Source organism: Schistocerca cancellata, unplaced genomic scaffold (assembly GCF_023864275.1).
Source record: "Schistocerca cancellata isolate TAMUIC-IGC-003103 unplaced genomic scaffold, iqSchCanc2.1 HiC_scaffold_830, whole genome shotgun sequence".
NCBI lineage: Eukaryota > Metazoa > Arthropoda > Insecta > Orthoptera > Acrididae > Schistocerca > Schistocerca cancellata.
Window position 1 is genome coordinate 193740 of NW_026046841.1, and position 14283 is coordinate 208022.

Consider the following 14283-nt stretch of genomic DNA (forward strand, 5'->3'; position numbering starts at 1 on the left):
ATCGTAAGGGTGAAACAGTGAAGAGAGTTGGAAAACGGTAAGGTGGACACCTCCAGCAGCATCTGTGTGTCAAATCCGATATCTGGTCGAGGGCCGTAAGATTCAGTATGATGACGTGACAAGTCGGGAGTAGCTCACGAACGCAAAGCTGCGGCCTTCTTAGCTCAGTGGTAGAGCACTGGTCTCGTAAACCAGGGGTCGTGAGTTCGACCCTCACAGAAGGCATTCATTTTTTTAACTTTGCTGCTGAGAGCAGAGCTAGCTCGAGCAGCATCTAACAGATGGCAGTGCACTGAATGAAGGGGAAGTTCTACAACCGATAAAGAGTGCTCTACTTGCATCAGAGGTTTACTGGATGTGTAGGCGGAACACTGTTTTGTATGCATTTTGTAGTATAATGTCATGCTTGGCGATGTCATTCGTTTATGAGCCCCACTACAGTGTGCATGCACGTTATCCATGTGAAGAGGCGTAAGCAGATACTACCATTCTGCGAGGTGCCTGCGAAAAGTACACGAGTTGCATTGATGAAGAGAGCAGAAGTGACCGAAAGTTAAGGCCTCCGTGGCGCAATCGGCTAGCGCGTTCGGCTGTTAACCGAAAGGTTGGTGGTTCGAGCCCACCCGGGGGCGAAATCGTTTTAATCGCCACCGAGGTGAGGACGTATGTCCACTTTGATAGAGATACACAGCTAGTGTGACAATTTGGCTGTGTTTGAATGATGCCACCCAGCCTTATACACATTCAGCCACGTGACAGTGGAGGTAAAAACATGGCCCTATGCGGACGTTCTACCGTTTTCCTATTAATTCGGCATGTGTGACACTGCAGTAGAGCGACGACCACTACAAAAGATGTATTATTTACATTTCATTTCGGCGTATGCACCGCGAGTGCCATATGACAGGGCCTCTCTCTCGATGTCGATCTGCATTTGGCGTCTCTTAAGTGTCGGTCTGCAGTAGGCCGCTGTTGGCCGAGCGGCGTGCAGTCGCCTTACATGAAGCCCCCAGTGCCACTGTGGACGATGTAGCCAGAGAGAGGAGTCGAAAGGCGCGTTTCACAGTAGAGCCACGCTATCCCACAAGCTGTGCACTAGGTCAAGTTTTGCGCAGACCGCAAACCTTTGGTGGCTTGACGCTCGTCGTCGATCGTAAGGGTGAAACAGTGAAGAGAGTTGGAAAACGGTAAGGTGGACACCTCCAGCAGCATCTGTGTGTCAAATCCGATATCTGGTCGAGGGCCGTAAGATTCAGTATGATGACGTGACAAGTCGGGAGTAGCTCACGAACGCAAAGCTGCGGCCTTCTTAGCTCAGTGGTAGAGCACTGGTCTCGTAAACCAGGGGTCGTGAGTTCGACCCTCACAGAAGGCATTCAATTTTTTAACTTTGCTGCTGAGAGCAGAGCTAGCTCGAGCAGCATCTAACAGATGGCAGTGCACTGAATGAAGGGGAAGTTCTGCAACCGATAAAGAGTGCTCTACTTGCATCAGAGGTTTACTGGATGTGTAGGCGGAACACTGTTTTGTATGCATTTTGTAGTATAATGTCATGCTTGGCGATGTCATTCGTTTATGAGCCCCACTACAGTGTGCATGCACGTTATCCATGTGAAGAGGCGTAAGCAGATACTACCATTCTGCGAGGTGCCTGCGAAAAGTACACGAGTTGCATTGATGAAGAGAGCAGAAGTGACCGAAAGTTAAGGCCTCCGTGGCGCAATCGGCTAGCGCGTTCGGCTGTTAACCGAAAGGTTGGTGGTTCGAGCCCACCCGGGGGCGAAATCGTTTTAATCGCCACCGAGGTGAGGACGTATGTCCACTTTGATAGAGATACACAGCTAGTGTGACAATTTGGCTGTGTTTGAATGATGCCACCCAGCCTTATACACATTCAGCCACGTGACAGTGGAGGTAAAAACATGGCCCTATGCGGACGTTCTACCGTTTTCCTATTAATTCGGCATGTGTGACACTGCAGTAGAGCGACGACCACTACAAAAGATGTATTATTTACATTTCATTTCGGCGTATGCACCGCGAGTGCCATATGACAGGGCCTCTCTCTCGATGTCGATCTGCATTTGGCGTCTCTTAAGTGTCGGTCTGCAGTAGGCCGCTGTTGGCCGAGCGGCGTGCAGTCGCCTTACATGAAGCCCCCAGTGCCACTGTGGACGATGTAGCCAGAGAGAGGAGTCGAAAGGCGCGTTTCACAGTAGAGCCACGCTATCCCACAAGCTGTGCACTAGGTCAAGTTTTGCGCAGACCGCAAACCTTTGGTGGCTTGACGCTCGTCGTCGATCGTAAGGGTGAAACAGTGAAGAGAGTTGGAAAACGGTAAGGTGGACACCTCCAGCAGCATCTGTGTGTCAAATCCGATATCTGGTCGAGGGCCGTAAGATTCAGTATGATGACGTGACAAGTCGGGAGTAGCTCACGAACGCAAAGCTGCGGCCTTCTTAGCTCAGTGGTAGAGCACTGGTCTCGTAAACCAGGGGTCGTGAGTTCGACCCTCACAGAAGGCATTCATTTTTTTAACTTTGCTGCTGAGAGCAGAGCTAGCTCGAGCAGCATCTAACAGATGGCAGTGCACTGAATGAAGGGGAAGTTCTACAACCGATAAAGAGTGCTCTACTTGCATCAGAGGTTTACTGGATGTGTAGGCGGAACACTGTTTTGTATGCATTTTGTAGTATAATGTCATGCTTGGCGATGTCATTCGTTTATGAGCCCCACTACAGTGTGCATGCACGTTATCCATGTGAAGAGGCGTAAGCAGATACTACCATTCTGCGAGGTGCCTGCGAAAAGTACACGAGTTGCATTGATGAAGAGAGCAGAAGTGACCGAAAGTTAAGGCCTCCGTGGCGCAATCGGCTAGCGCGTTCGGCTGTTAACCGAAAGGTTGGTGGTTCGAGCCCACCCGGGGGCGAAATCGTTTTAATCGCCACCGAGGTGAGGACGTATGTCCACTTTGATAGAGATACACAGCTAGTGTGACAATTTGGCTGTGTTTGAATGATGCCACCCAGCCTTATACACATTCAGCCACGTGACAGTGGAGGTAAAAACATGGCCCTATGCGGACGTTCTACCGTTTTCCTATTAATTCGGCATGTGTGACACTGCAGTAGAGCGACGACCACTACAAAAGATGTATTATTTACATTTCATTTCGGCGTATGCACCGCGAGTGCCATATGACAGGGCCTCTCTCTCGATGTCGATCTGCATTTGGCGTCTCTTAAGTGTCGGTCTGCAGTAGGCCGCTGTTGGCCGAGCGGCGTGCAGTCGCCTTACATGAAGCCCCCAGTGCCACTGTGGACGATGTAGCCAGAGAGAGGAGTCGAAAGGCGCGTTTCACAGTAGAGCCACGCTATCCCACAAGCTGTGCACTAGGTCAAGTTTTGCGCAGACCGCAAACCTTTGGTGGCTTGACGCTCGTCGTCGATCGTAAGGGTGAAACAGTGAAGAGAGTTGGAAAACGGTAAGGTGGACACCTCCAGCAGCATCTGTGTGTCAAATCCGATATCTGGTCGAGGGCCGTAAGATTCAGTATGATGACGTCACAAGTCGGGAGTAGCTCACGAACGCAAAGCTGCGGCCTTCTTAGCTCAGTGGTAGAGCACTGGTCTCGTAAACCAGGGGTCGTGAGTTCGACCCTCACAGAAGGCATTCAATTTTTTAACTTTGCTGCTGAGAGCAGAGCTAGCTCGAGCAGCATCTAACAGATGGCAGTGCACTGAATGAAGGGGAAGTTCTGCAACCGATAAAGAGTGCTCTACTTGCATCAGAGGTTTACTGGATGTGTAGGCGGAACACTGTTTTGTATGCATTTTGTAGTATAATGTCATGCTTGGCGATGTCATTCGTTTATGAGCCCCACTACAGTGTGCATGCACGTTATCCATGTGAAGAGGCGTAAGCAGATACTACCATTCTGCGAGGTGCCTGCGAAAAGTACACGAGTTGCATTGATGAAGAGAGCAGAAGTGACCGAAAGTTAAGGCCTCCGTGGCGCAATCGGCTAGCGCGTTCGGCTGTTAACCGAAAGGTTGGTGGTTCGAGCCCACCCGGGGGCGAAATCGTTTTAATCGCCACCGAGGTGAGGACGTATGTCCACTTTGATAGAGATACACAGCTAGTGTGACAATTTGGCTGTGTTTGAATGATGCCACCCAGCCTTATACACATTCAGCCACGTGACAGTGGAGGTAAAAACATGGCCCTATGCGGACGTTCTACCGTTTTCCTATTAATTCGGCATGTGTGACACTGCAGTAGAGCGACGACCACTACAAAAGATGTATTATTTACATTTCATTTCGGCGTATGCACCGCGAGTGCCATATGACAGGGCCTCTCTCTCGATGTCGATCTGCATTTGGCGTCTCTTAAGTGTCGGTCTGCAGTAGGCCGCTGTTGGCCGAGCGGCGTGCAGTCGCCTTACATGAAGCCCCCAGTGCCACTGTGGACGATGTAGCCAGAGAGAGGAGTCGAAAGGCGCGTTTCACAGTAGAGCCACGCTATCCCACAAGCTGTGCACTAGGTCAAGTTTTGCGCAGACCGCAAACCTTTGGTGGCTTGACGCTCGTCGTCGATCGTAAGGGTGAAACAGTGAAGAGAGTTGGAAAACGGTAAGGTGGACACCTCCAGCAGCATCTGTGTGTCAAATCCGATATCTGGTCGAGGGCCGTAAGATTCAGTATGATGACGTGACAAGTCGGGAGTAGCTCACGAACGCAAAGCTGCGGCCTTCTTAGCTCAGTGGTAGAGCACTGGTCTCGTAAACCAGGGGTCGTGAGTTCGACCCTCACAGAAGGCATTCATTTTTTTAACTTTGCTGCTGAGAGCAGAGCTAGCTCGAGCAGCATCTAACAGATGGCAGTGCACTGAATGAAGGGGAAGTTCTACAACCGATAAAGAGTGCTCTACTTGCATCAGAGGTTTACTGGATGTGTAGGCGGAACACTGTTTTGTATGCATTTTGTAGTATAATGTCATGCTTGGCGATGTCATTCGTTTATGAGCCCCACTACAGTGTGCATGCACGTTATCCATGTGAAGAGGCGTAAGCAGATACTACCATTCTGCGAGGTGCCTGCGAAAAGTACACGAGTTGCATTGATGAAGAGAGCAGAAGTGACCGAAAGTTAAGGCCTCCGTGGCGCAATCGGCTAGCGCGTTCGGCTGTTAACCGAAAGGTTGGTGGTTCGAGCCCACCCGGGGGCGAAATCGTTTTAATCGCCACCGAGGTGAGGACGTATGTCCACTTTGATAGAGATACACAGCTAGTGTGACAATTTGGCTGTGTTTGAATGATGCCACCCAGCCTTATACACATTCAGCCACGTGACAGTGGAGGTAAAAACATGGCCCTATGCGGACGTTCTACCGTTTTCCTATTAATTCGGCATGTGTGACACTGCAGTAGAGCGACGACCACTACAAAAGATGTATTATTTACATTTCATTTCGGCGTATGCACCGCGAGTGCCATATGACAGGGCCTCTCTCTCGATGTCGATCTGCATTTGGCGTCTCTTAAGTGTCGGTCTGCAGTAGGCCGCTGTTGGCCGAGCGGCGTGCAGTCGCCTTACATGAAGCCCCCAGTGCCACTGTGGACGATGTAGCCAGAGAGAGGAGTCGAAAGGCGCGTTTCACAGTAGAGCCACGCTATCCCACAAGCTGTGCACTAGGTCAAGTTTTGCGCAGACCGCAAACCTTTGGTGGCTTGACGCTCGTCGTCGATCGTAAGGGTGAAACAGTGAAGAGAGTTGGAAAACGGTAAGGTGGACACCTCCAGCAGCATCTGTGTGTCAAATCCGATATCTGGTCGAGGGCCGTAAGATTCAGTATGATGACGTGACAAGTCGGGAGTAGCTCACGAACGCAAAGCTGCGGCCTTCTTAGCTCAGTGGTAGAGCACTGGTCTCGTAAACCAGGGGTCGTGAGTTCGACCCTCACAGAAGGCATTCATTTTTTTAACTTTGCTGCTGAGAGCAGAGCTAGCTCGAGCAGCATCTAACAGATGGCAGTGCACTGAATGAAGGGGAAGTTCTACAACCGATAAAGAGTGCTCTACTTGCATCAGAGGTTTACTGGATGTGTAGGCGGAACACTGTTTTGTATGCATTTTGTAGTATAATGTCATGCTTGGCGATGTCATTCGTTTATGAGCCCCACTACAGTGTGCATGCACGTTATCCATGTGAAGAGGCGTAAGCAGATACTACCATTCTGCGAGGTGCCTGCGAAAAGTACACGAGTTGCATTGATGAAGAGAGCAGAAGTGACCGAAAGTTAAGGCCTCCGTGGCGCAATCGGCTAGCGCGTTCGGCTGTTAACCGAAAGGTTGGTGGTTCGAGCCCACCCGGGGGCGAAATCGTTTTAATCGCCACCGAGGTGAGGACGTATGTCCACTTTGATAGAGATACACAGCTAGTGTGACAATTTGGCTGTGTTTGAATGATGCCACCCAGCCTTATACACATTCAGCCACGTGACAGTGGAGGTAAAAACATGGCCCTATGCGGACGTTCTACCGTTTTCCTATTAATTCGGCATGTGTGACACTGCAGTAGAGCGACGACCACTACAAAAGATGTATTATTTACATTTCATTTCGGCGTATGCACCGCGAGTGCCATATGACAGGGCCTCTCTCTCGATGTCGATCTGCATTTGGCGTCTCTTAAGTGTCGGTCTGCAGTAGGCCGCTGTTGGCCGAGCGGCGTGCAGTCGCCTTACATGAAGCCCCCAGTGCCACTGTGGACGATGTAGCCAGAGAGAGGAGTCGAAAGGCGCGTTTCACAGTAGAGCCACGCTATCCCACAAGCTGTGCACTAGGTCAAGTTTTGCGCAGACCGCAAACCTTTGGTGGCTTGACGCTCGTCGTCGATCGTAAGGGTGAAACAGTGAAGAGAGTTGGAAAACGGTAAGGTGGACACCTCCAGCAGCATCTGTGTGTCAAATCCGATATCTGGTCGAGGGCCGTAAGATTCAGTATGATGACGTGACAAGTCGGGAGTAGCTCACGAACGCAAAGCTGCGGCCTTCTTAGCTCAGTGGTAGAGCACTGGTCTCGTAAACCAGGGGTCGTGAGTTCGACCCTCACAGAAGGCATTCATTTTTTTAACTTTGCTGCTGAGAGCAGAGCTAGCTCGAGCAGCATCTAACAGATGGCAGTGCACTGAATGAAGGGGAAGTTCTACAACCGATAAAGAGTGCTCTACTTGCATCAGAGGTTTACTGGATGTGTAGGCGGAACACTGTTTTGTATGCATTTTGTAGTATAATGTCATGCTTGGCGATGTCATTCGTTTATGAGCCCCACTACAGTGTGCATGCACGTTATCCATGTGAAGAGGCGTAAGCAGATACTACCATTCTGCGAGGTGCCTGCGAAAAGTACACGAGTTGCATTGATGAAGAGAGCAGAAGTGACCGAAAGTTAAGGCCTCCGTGGCGCAATCGGCTAGCGCGTTCGGCTGTTAACCGAAAGGTTGGTGGTTCGAGCCCACCCGGGGGCGAAATCGTTTTAATCGCCACCGAGGTGAGGACGTATGTCCACTTTGATAGAGATACACAGCTAGTGTGACAATTTGGCTGTGTTTGAATGATGCCACCCAGCCTTATACACATTCAGCCACGTGACAGTGGAGGTAAAAACATGGCCCTATGCGGACGTTCTACCGTTTTCCTATTAATTCGGCATGTGTGACACTGCAGTAGAGCGACGACCACTACAAAAGATGTATTATTTACATTTCATTTCGGCGTATGCACCGCGAGTGCCATATGACAGGGCCTCTCTCTCGATGTCGATCTGCATTTGGCGTCTCTTAAGTGTCGGTCTGCAGTAGGCCGCTGTTGGCCGAGCGGCGTGCAGTCGCCTTACATGAAGCCCCCAGTGCCACTGTGGACGATGTAGCCAGAGAGAGGAGTCGAAAGGCGCGTTTCACAGTAGAGCCACGCTATCCCACAAGCTGTGCACTAGGTCAAGTTTTGCGCAGACCGCAAACCTTTGGTGGCTTGACGCTCGTCGTCGATCGTAAGGGTGAAACAGTGAAGAGAGTTGGAAAACGGTAAGGTGGACACCTCCAGCAGCATCTGTGTGTCAAATCCGATATCTGGTCGAGGGCCGTAAGATTCAGTATGATGACGTGACAAGTCGGGAGTAGCTCACGAACGCAAAGCTGCGGCCTTCTTAGCTCAGTGGTAGAGCACTGGTCTCGTAAACCAGGGGTCGTGAGTTCGACCCTCACAGAAGGCATTCATTTTTTTAACTTTGCTGCTGAGAGCAGAGCTAGCTCGAGCAGCATCTAACAGATGGCAGTGCACTGAATGAAGGGGAAGTTCTACAACCGATAAAGAGTGCTCTACTTGCATCAGAGGTTTACTGGATGTGTAGGCGGAACACTGTTTTGTATGCATTTTGTAGTATAATGTCATGCTTGGCGATGTCATTCGTTTATGAGCCCCACTACAGTGTGCATGCACGTTATCCATGTGAAGAGGCGTAAGCAGATACTACCATTCTGCGAGGTGCCTGCGAAAAGTACACGAGTTGCATTGATGAAGAGAGCAGAAGTGACCGAAAGTTAAGGCCTCCGTGGCGCAATCGGCTAGCGCGTTCGGCTGTTAACCGAAAGGTTGGTGGTTCGAGCCCACCCGGGGGCGAAATCGTTTCAATCGCCACCGAGGTGAGGACGTATGTCCACTTTGATAGAGATACACAGCTAGTGTGACAATTTGGCTGTGTTTGAATGATGCCACCCAGCCTTATACACATTCAGCCACGTGACAGTGGAGGTAAAAACATGGCCCTATGCGGACGTTCTACCGTTTTCCTATTAATTCGGCATGTGTGACACTGCAGTAGAGCGACGACCACTACAAAAGATGTATTATTTACATTTCATTTCGGCGTATGCACCGCGAGTGCCATATGACAGGGCCTCTCTCTCGATGTCGATCTGCATTTGGCGTCTCTTAAGTGTCGGTCTGCAGTAGGCCGCTGTTGGCCGAGCGGCGTGCAGTCGCCTTACATGAAGCCCCCAGTGCCACTGTGGACGATGTAGCCAGAGAGAGGAGTCGAAAGGCGCGTTTCACAGTAGAGCCACGCTATCCCACAAGCTGTGCACTAGGTCAAGTTTTGCGCAGACCGCAAACCTTTGGTGGCTTGACGCTCGTCGTCGATCGTAAGGGTGAAACAGTGAAGAGAGTTGGAAAACGGTAAGGTGGACACCTCCAGCAGCATCTGTGTGTCAAATCCGATATCTGGTCGAGGGCCGTAAGATTCAGTATGATGACGTGACAAGTCGGGAGTAGCTCACGAACGCAAAGCTGCGGCCTTCTTAGCTCAGTGGTAGAGCACTGGTCTCGTAAACCAGGGGTCGTGAGTTCGACCCTCACAGAAGGCATTCATTTTTTTAACTTTGCTGCTGAGAGCAGAGCTAGCTCGAGCAGCATCTAACAGATGGCAGTGCAAAGAATGAAGGGGAAGTTCTACAACCGATAAAGAGTGCTCTACTTGCATCAGAGGTTTACTGGATGTGTAGGCGGAACACTGTTTTGTATGCATTTTGTAGTATAATGTCATGCTTGGCGATGTCATTCGTTTATGAGCCCCACTACAGTGTGCATGCACGTTATCCATGTGAAGAGGCGTAAGCAGATACTACCATTCTGCGAGGTGCCTGCGAAAAGTACACGAGTTGCATTGATGAAGAGAGCAGAAGTGACCGAAAGTTAAGGCCTCCGTGGCGCAATCGGCTAGCGCGTTCGGCTGTTAACCGAAAGGTTGGTGGTTCGAGCCCACCCGGGGGCGAAATCGTTTTAATCGCCACCGAGGTGAGGACGTATGTCCACTTTGATAGAGATACACAGCTAGTGTGACAATTTGGCTGTGTTTGAATGATGCCACCCAGCCTTATACACATTCAGCCACGTGACAGTGGAGGTAAAAACATGGCCCTATGCGGACGTTCTACCGTTTTCCTATTAATTCGGCATGTGTGACACTGCAGTAGAGCGACGACCACTACAAAAGATGTATTATTTACATTTCATTTCGGCGTATGCACCGCGAGTGCCATATGACAGGGCCTCTCTCTCGATGTCGATCTGCATTTGGCGTCTCTTAAGTGTCGGTCTGCAGTAGGCCGCTGTTGGCCGAGCGGCGTGCAGTCGCCTTACATGAAGCCCCCAGTGCCACTGTGGACGATGTAGCCAGAGAGAGGAGTCGAAAGGCGCGTTTCACAGTAGAGCCACGCTATCCCACAAGCTGTGCACTAGGTCAAGTTTTGCGCAGACCGCAAACCTTTGGTGGCTTGACGCTCGTCGTCGATCGTAAGGGTGAAACAGTGAAGAGAGTTGGAAAACGGTAAGGTGGACACCTCCAGCAGCATCTGTGTGTCAAATCCGATATCTGGTCGAGGGCCGTAAGATTCAGTATGATGACGTGACAAGTCGGGAGTAGCTCACGAACGCAAAGCTGCGGCCTTCTTAGCTCAGTGGTAGAGCACTGGTCTCGTAAACCAGGGGTCGTGAGTTCGACCCTCACAGAAGGCATCCATTTTTTTAACTTTGCTGCTGAGAGCAGAGCTATCTCGAGCAGCATCTAACAGATGGCAGTGCACTGAATGAAGGGGAAGTTCTACAACCGATAAAGAGTGCTCTACTTGCATCAGAGGTTTACTGGATGTGTAGGCGGAACACTGTTTTGTATGCATTTTGTAGTATAATGTCATGCTTGGCGATGTCATTCGTTTATGAGCCCCACTACAGTGTGCATGCACGTTATCCATGTGAAGAGGCGTAAGCAGATACTACCATTCTGCGAGGTGCCTGCGAAAAGTACACGAGTTGCATTGATGAAGAGAGCAGAAGTGACCGAAAGTTAAGGCCTCCGTGGCGCAATCGGCTAGCGCGTTCGGCTGTTAACCGAAAGGTTGGTGGTTCGAGCCCACCCGGGGGCGAAATCGTTTTAATCGCCACCGAGGTGAGGACGTATGTCCACTTTGATAGAGATACACAGCTAGTGTGACAATTTGGCTGTGTTTGAATGATGCCACCCAGCCTTATACACATTCAGCCACGTGACAGTGGAGGTAAAAACATGGCCCTATGCGGACGTTCTACCGTTTTCCTATTAATTCGGCATGTGTGACACTGCAGAAGAGCGACGACCACTACAAAAGATGTATTATTTACATTTCATTTCGGCGTATACACCGCGAGTGCCATATGACAGGGCCTCTCTCTCGATGTCGATCTGCATTTGGCGTCTCTTAAGTGTCGGTCTGCAGTAGGCCGCTGTTGGCCGAGCGGCGTGCAGTCGCCTTACATGAAGCCCCCAGTGCCACTGTGGACGATGTAGCCAGAGAGAGGAGTCGAAAGGCGCGTTTCACAGTAGAGCCACGCTATCCCACAAGCTGTGCACTAGGTCAAGTTTTGCGCAGACCGCAAACCTTTGGTGGCTTGACGCTCGTCGTCGATCGTAAGGGTGAAACAGTGAAGAGAGTTGGAAAACGGTAAGGTGGACACCTCCAGCAGCATCTGTGTGTCAAATCCGATATCTGGTCGAGGGCTGTAAGATTCAGTATGATGACGTGACAAGTCGGGAGTAGCTCACGAACGCAAAGCTGCGGCCTTCTTAGCTCAGTGGTAGAGCACTGGTCTCGTAAACCAGGGGTCGTGAGTTCGACCCTCACAGAAGGCATTCATTTTTTTAACTTTGCTGCTGAGAGCAGAGCTAGCTCGAGCAGCATCTAACAGATGGCAGTGCACTGAATGAAGGGGAAGTTCTACAACCGATAAAGAGTGCTCTACTTGCATCAGAGGTTTACTGGATGTGTAGGCGGAACACTGTTTTGTATGCATTTTGTAGTATAATGTCATGCTTGGCGATGTCATTCGTTTATGAGCCCCACTACAGTGTGCATGCACGTTATCCATGTGAAGAGGCGTAAGCAGATACTACCATTCTGCGAGGTGCCTGCGAAAAGTACACGAGTTGCATTGATGAAGAGAGCAGAAGTGACCAAAAGTTAAGGCCTCCGTGGCGCAATCGGCTAGCGCGTTCGGCTGTTAACCGAAAGGTTGGTGGTTCGAGCCCACCCGGGGGCGAAATCGTTTTAATCGCCACCGAGGTGAGGACGTATGTCCACTTTGATAGAGATACACAGCTAGTGTGACAATTTGGCTGTGTTTGAATGATGCCACCCAGCCTTATACACATTCAGCCACGTGACAGTGGAGGTAAAAACATGGCCCTATGCGGACGTTCTACCGTTTTCCTATTAATTCGGCATGTGTGACACTGCAGAAGAGCGACGACCACTACAAAAGATGTATTATTTACATTTCATTTCGGCGTATACACCGCGAGTGCCATATGACAGGGCCTCTCTCTCGATGTCGATCTGCATTTGGCGTCTCTTAAGTGTCGGTCTGCAGTAGGCCGCTGTTGGCCGAGCGGCGTGCAGTCGCCTTACATGAAGCCCCCAGTGCCACTGTGGACGATGTAGCCAGAGAGAGGAGTCGAAAGGCGCGTTTCACAGTAGAGCCACGCTATACCACAAGCTGTGCACTAGGTCAAGTTTTGCGCAGACCGCAAACCTTTGGTGGCTTGACGCTCGTCGTCGATCGTAAGGGTGAAACAGTGAAGAGAGTTGGAAAACGGTAAGGTGGACACCTCCAGCAGCATCTGTGTGTCAAATCCGATATCTGGTCGAGGGCTGTAAGATTCAGTATGATGACGTGACAATTCGGGAGTAGCTCACGAACGCAAAGCTGCGGCCTTCTTAGCTCAGTGGTAGAGCACTGGTCTCGTAAACCAGGGGTCGTGAGTTCGACCCTCACAGAAGGCATTCATTTTTTTAACTTTGCTGCTGAGAGCAGAGCTAGCTCGAGCAGCATCTAACAGATGGCAGTGCACTGAATGAAGGGGAAGTTCTACAACCGATAAAGAGTGCTCTACTTGCATCAGAGGTTTACTGGATGTGTAGGCGGAACACTGTTTTGTATGCATTTTGTAGTATAATGTCATGCTTGGCGATGTCATTCGTTTATGAGCCCCACTACAGTGTGCATGCACGTTATCCATGTGAAGAGGCGTAAGCAGATACTACCATTCTGCGAGGTGCCTGCGAAAAGTACACGAGTTGCATTGATGAAGAGAGCAGAAGTGACCGAAAGTTAAGGCCTCCGTGGCGCAATCGGCTAGCGCGTTCGGCTGTTAACCGAAAGGTTGGTGGTTCGAGCCCACCCGGGGGCGAAATCGTTTTAATCGCCACCGAGGTGAGGACGTATGTCCACTTTGATAGAGATACACAGCTAGTGTGACAATTTGGCTGTGTTTGAATGATGCCACCCAGCCTTATACACATTCAGCCACGTGACAGTGGAGGTAAAAACATGGCCCTATGCGGACGTTCTACCGTTTTCCTATTCATTCGGCATGTGTGACACTGCAGTAGAGCGACGACCACTACAAAAGATGTATTATTTACATTTCATTTCGGCGTATACACCGCGAGTGCCATATGACAGGGCCTCTCTCTCGATGTCGATCTGCATTTGGCGTCTCTTAAGTGTCGGTCTGCAGTAGGCCGCTGTTGGCCGAGCGGCGTGCAGTCGCCTTACAGTGCCTTACAGTGCCTTACAGTGCCACTGTGGACGATGTAGCCAGAGAGAGGAGTCGAAAGGCGCGTTTCACAGTAGAGCCACGCTATCCCACAAGCTGTGCACTAGGTCAAGTTTTGCGCAGACCGCAAACCTTTGGTGGCTTGACGCTCGTCGTCGATCGTAAGGGTGAAACAGTGAAGAGAGTTGGAAAACGGTAAGGTGGACACCTCCAGCAGCATCTGTGTGTCAAATCCGATATCTGGTCGAGGGCTGTAAGATTCAGTATGATGACGTGACAATTCGGGAGTAGCTCACGAACGCAAAGCTGCGGCCTTCTTAGCTCAGTGGTAGAGCACTGGTCTCGTAAACCAGGGGTCGTGAGTTCGACCCTCACAGAAGGCATTCATTTTGTTAACTTTGCTGCTGAGAGCAGAGCTAGCTCGAGCAGCATCTAACAGATGGCAGTGCACTGAATGAAGGGGAAGTTCTACAACCGATAAAGAGTGCTCTACTTGCATCAGAGGTTTACTGGATGTGTAGGCGGAACACTGTTTTGTATGCATTTTGTAGTATAATGTCATGCTTGGCGATGTCATTCGTTTATGAGCCCCACTACAGTGTGCATGCACGTTATCCATGTGAAGAGGCGTA

At 50.5% G+C, this 14283-nt stretch overlaps 25 non-coding genes across 25 annotated transcripts; all 25 read left to right on the forward strand.

The window, feature by feature from the left end:
* The first annotated feature begins 153 nt into the window (after positions 1-153).
* Positions 154-225, forward strand: Trnat-cgu (transfer RNA threonine (anticodon CGU)). Its single transcript has one exon. It is a non-coding gene; the product is annotated as a tRNA-Thr (tRNA).
* A 333-nt stretch (positions 226-558) lies between these two features.
* On the forward strand, positions 559-632 carry Trnan-guu (transfer RNA asparagine (anticodon GUU)). Its single transcript has one exon. It is a non-coding gene; the product is annotated as a tRNA-Asn (tRNA).
* A 671-nt stretch (positions 633-1303) lies between these two features.
* On the forward strand, positions 1304-1375 carry Trnat-cgu (transfer RNA threonine (anticodon CGU)). The gene has a single exon. It is a non-coding gene; the product is annotated as a tRNA-Thr (tRNA).
* A 333-nt stretch (positions 1376-1708) lies between these two features.
* On the forward strand, positions 1709-1782 carry Trnan-guu (transfer RNA asparagine (anticodon GUU)). The gene has a single exon. It is a non-coding gene; the product is annotated as a tRNA-Asn (tRNA).
* Positions 1783-2453: 671 nt separating this feature from the next.
* Trnat-cgu (transfer RNA threonine (anticodon CGU)) lies at positions 2454-2525 on the forward strand. Its single transcript has one exon. It is a non-coding gene; the product is annotated as a tRNA-Thr (tRNA).
* A 333-nt stretch (positions 2526-2858) lies between these two features.
* Trnan-guu (transfer RNA asparagine (anticodon GUU)) lies at positions 2859-2932 on the forward strand. The gene has a single exon. It is a non-coding gene; the product is annotated as a tRNA-Asn (tRNA).
* A 671-nt stretch (positions 2933-3603) lies between these two features.
* On the forward strand, positions 3604-3675 carry Trnat-cgu (transfer RNA threonine (anticodon CGU)). Its single transcript has one exon. It is a non-coding gene; the product is annotated as a tRNA-Thr (tRNA).
* A 333-nt stretch (positions 3676-4008) lies between these two features.
* Positions 4009-4082, forward strand: Trnan-guu (transfer RNA asparagine (anticodon GUU)). The gene has a single exon. It is a non-coding gene; the product is annotated as a tRNA-Asn (tRNA).
* Positions 4083-4753: 671 nt separating this feature from the next.
* On the forward strand, positions 4754-4825 carry Trnat-cgu (transfer RNA threonine (anticodon CGU)). Its single transcript has one exon. It is a non-coding gene; the product is annotated as a tRNA-Thr (tRNA).
* A 333-nt stretch (positions 4826-5158) lies between these two features.
* Positions 5159-5232, forward strand: Trnan-guu (transfer RNA asparagine (anticodon GUU)). Its single transcript has one exon. It is a non-coding gene; the product is annotated as a tRNA-Asn (tRNA).
* A 671-nt stretch (positions 5233-5903) lies between these two features.
* Trnat-cgu (transfer RNA threonine (anticodon CGU)) lies at positions 5904-5975 on the forward strand. Its single transcript has one exon. It is a non-coding gene; the product is annotated as a tRNA-Thr (tRNA).
* Positions 5976-6308: 333 nt separating this feature from the next.
* Trnan-guu (transfer RNA asparagine (anticodon GUU)) lies at positions 6309-6382 on the forward strand. Its single transcript has one exon. It is a non-coding gene; the product is annotated as a tRNA-Asn (tRNA).
* A 671-nt stretch (positions 6383-7053) lies between these two features.
* Trnat-cgu (transfer RNA threonine (anticodon CGU)) lies at positions 7054-7125 on the forward strand. The gene has a single exon. It is a non-coding gene; the product is annotated as a tRNA-Thr (tRNA).
* A 333-nt stretch (positions 7126-7458) lies between these two features.
* Positions 7459-7532, forward strand: Trnan-guu (transfer RNA asparagine (anticodon GUU)). The gene has a single exon. It is a non-coding gene; the product is annotated as a tRNA-Asn (tRNA).
* A 671-nt stretch (positions 7533-8203) lies between these two features.
* Trnat-cgu (transfer RNA threonine (anticodon CGU)) lies at positions 8204-8275 on the forward strand. The gene has a single exon. It is a non-coding gene; the product is annotated as a tRNA-Thr (tRNA).
* Positions 8276-8608: 333 nt separating this feature from the next.
* Positions 8609-8682, forward strand: Trnan-guu (transfer RNA asparagine (anticodon GUU)). Its single transcript has one exon. It is a non-coding gene; the product is annotated as a tRNA-Asn (tRNA).
* Positions 8683-9353: 671 nt separating this feature from the next.
* Positions 9354-9425, forward strand: Trnat-cgu (transfer RNA threonine (anticodon CGU)). The gene has a single exon. It is a non-coding gene; the product is annotated as a tRNA-Thr (tRNA).
* Positions 9426-9758: 333 nt separating this feature from the next.
* Trnan-guu (transfer RNA asparagine (anticodon GUU)) lies at positions 9759-9832 on the forward strand. The gene has a single exon. It is a non-coding gene; the product is annotated as a tRNA-Asn (tRNA).
* Positions 9833-10503: 671 nt separating this feature from the next.
* Positions 10504-10575, forward strand: Trnat-cgu (transfer RNA threonine (anticodon CGU)). The gene has a single exon. It is a non-coding gene; the product is annotated as a tRNA-Thr (tRNA).
* Positions 10576-10908: 333 nt separating this feature from the next.
* Trnan-guu (transfer RNA asparagine (anticodon GUU)) lies at positions 10909-10982 on the forward strand. Its single transcript has one exon. It is a non-coding gene; the product is annotated as a tRNA-Asn (tRNA).
* A 671-nt stretch (positions 10983-11653) lies between these two features.
* Positions 11654-11725, forward strand: Trnat-cgu (transfer RNA threonine (anticodon CGU)). Its single transcript has one exon. It is a non-coding gene; the product is annotated as a tRNA-Thr (tRNA).
* Positions 11726-12058: 333 nt separating this feature from the next.
* On the forward strand, positions 12059-12132 carry Trnan-guu (transfer RNA asparagine (anticodon GUU)). The gene has a single exon. It is a non-coding gene; the product is annotated as a tRNA-Asn (tRNA).
* A 671-nt stretch (positions 12133-12803) lies between these two features.
* On the forward strand, positions 12804-12875 carry Trnat-cgu (transfer RNA threonine (anticodon CGU)). Its single transcript has one exon. It is a non-coding gene; the product is annotated as a tRNA-Thr (tRNA).
* Positions 12876-13208: 333 nt separating this feature from the next.
* Positions 13209-13282, forward strand: Trnan-guu (transfer RNA asparagine (anticodon GUU)). The gene has a single exon. It is a non-coding gene; the product is annotated as a tRNA-Asn (tRNA).
* Positions 13283-13962: 680 nt separating this feature from the next.
* On the forward strand, positions 13963-14034 carry Trnat-cgu (transfer RNA threonine (anticodon CGU)). Its single transcript has one exon. It is a non-coding gene; the product is annotated as a tRNA-Thr (tRNA).
* The last annotated feature ends 249 nt before the right edge of the window (positions 14035-14283 follow it).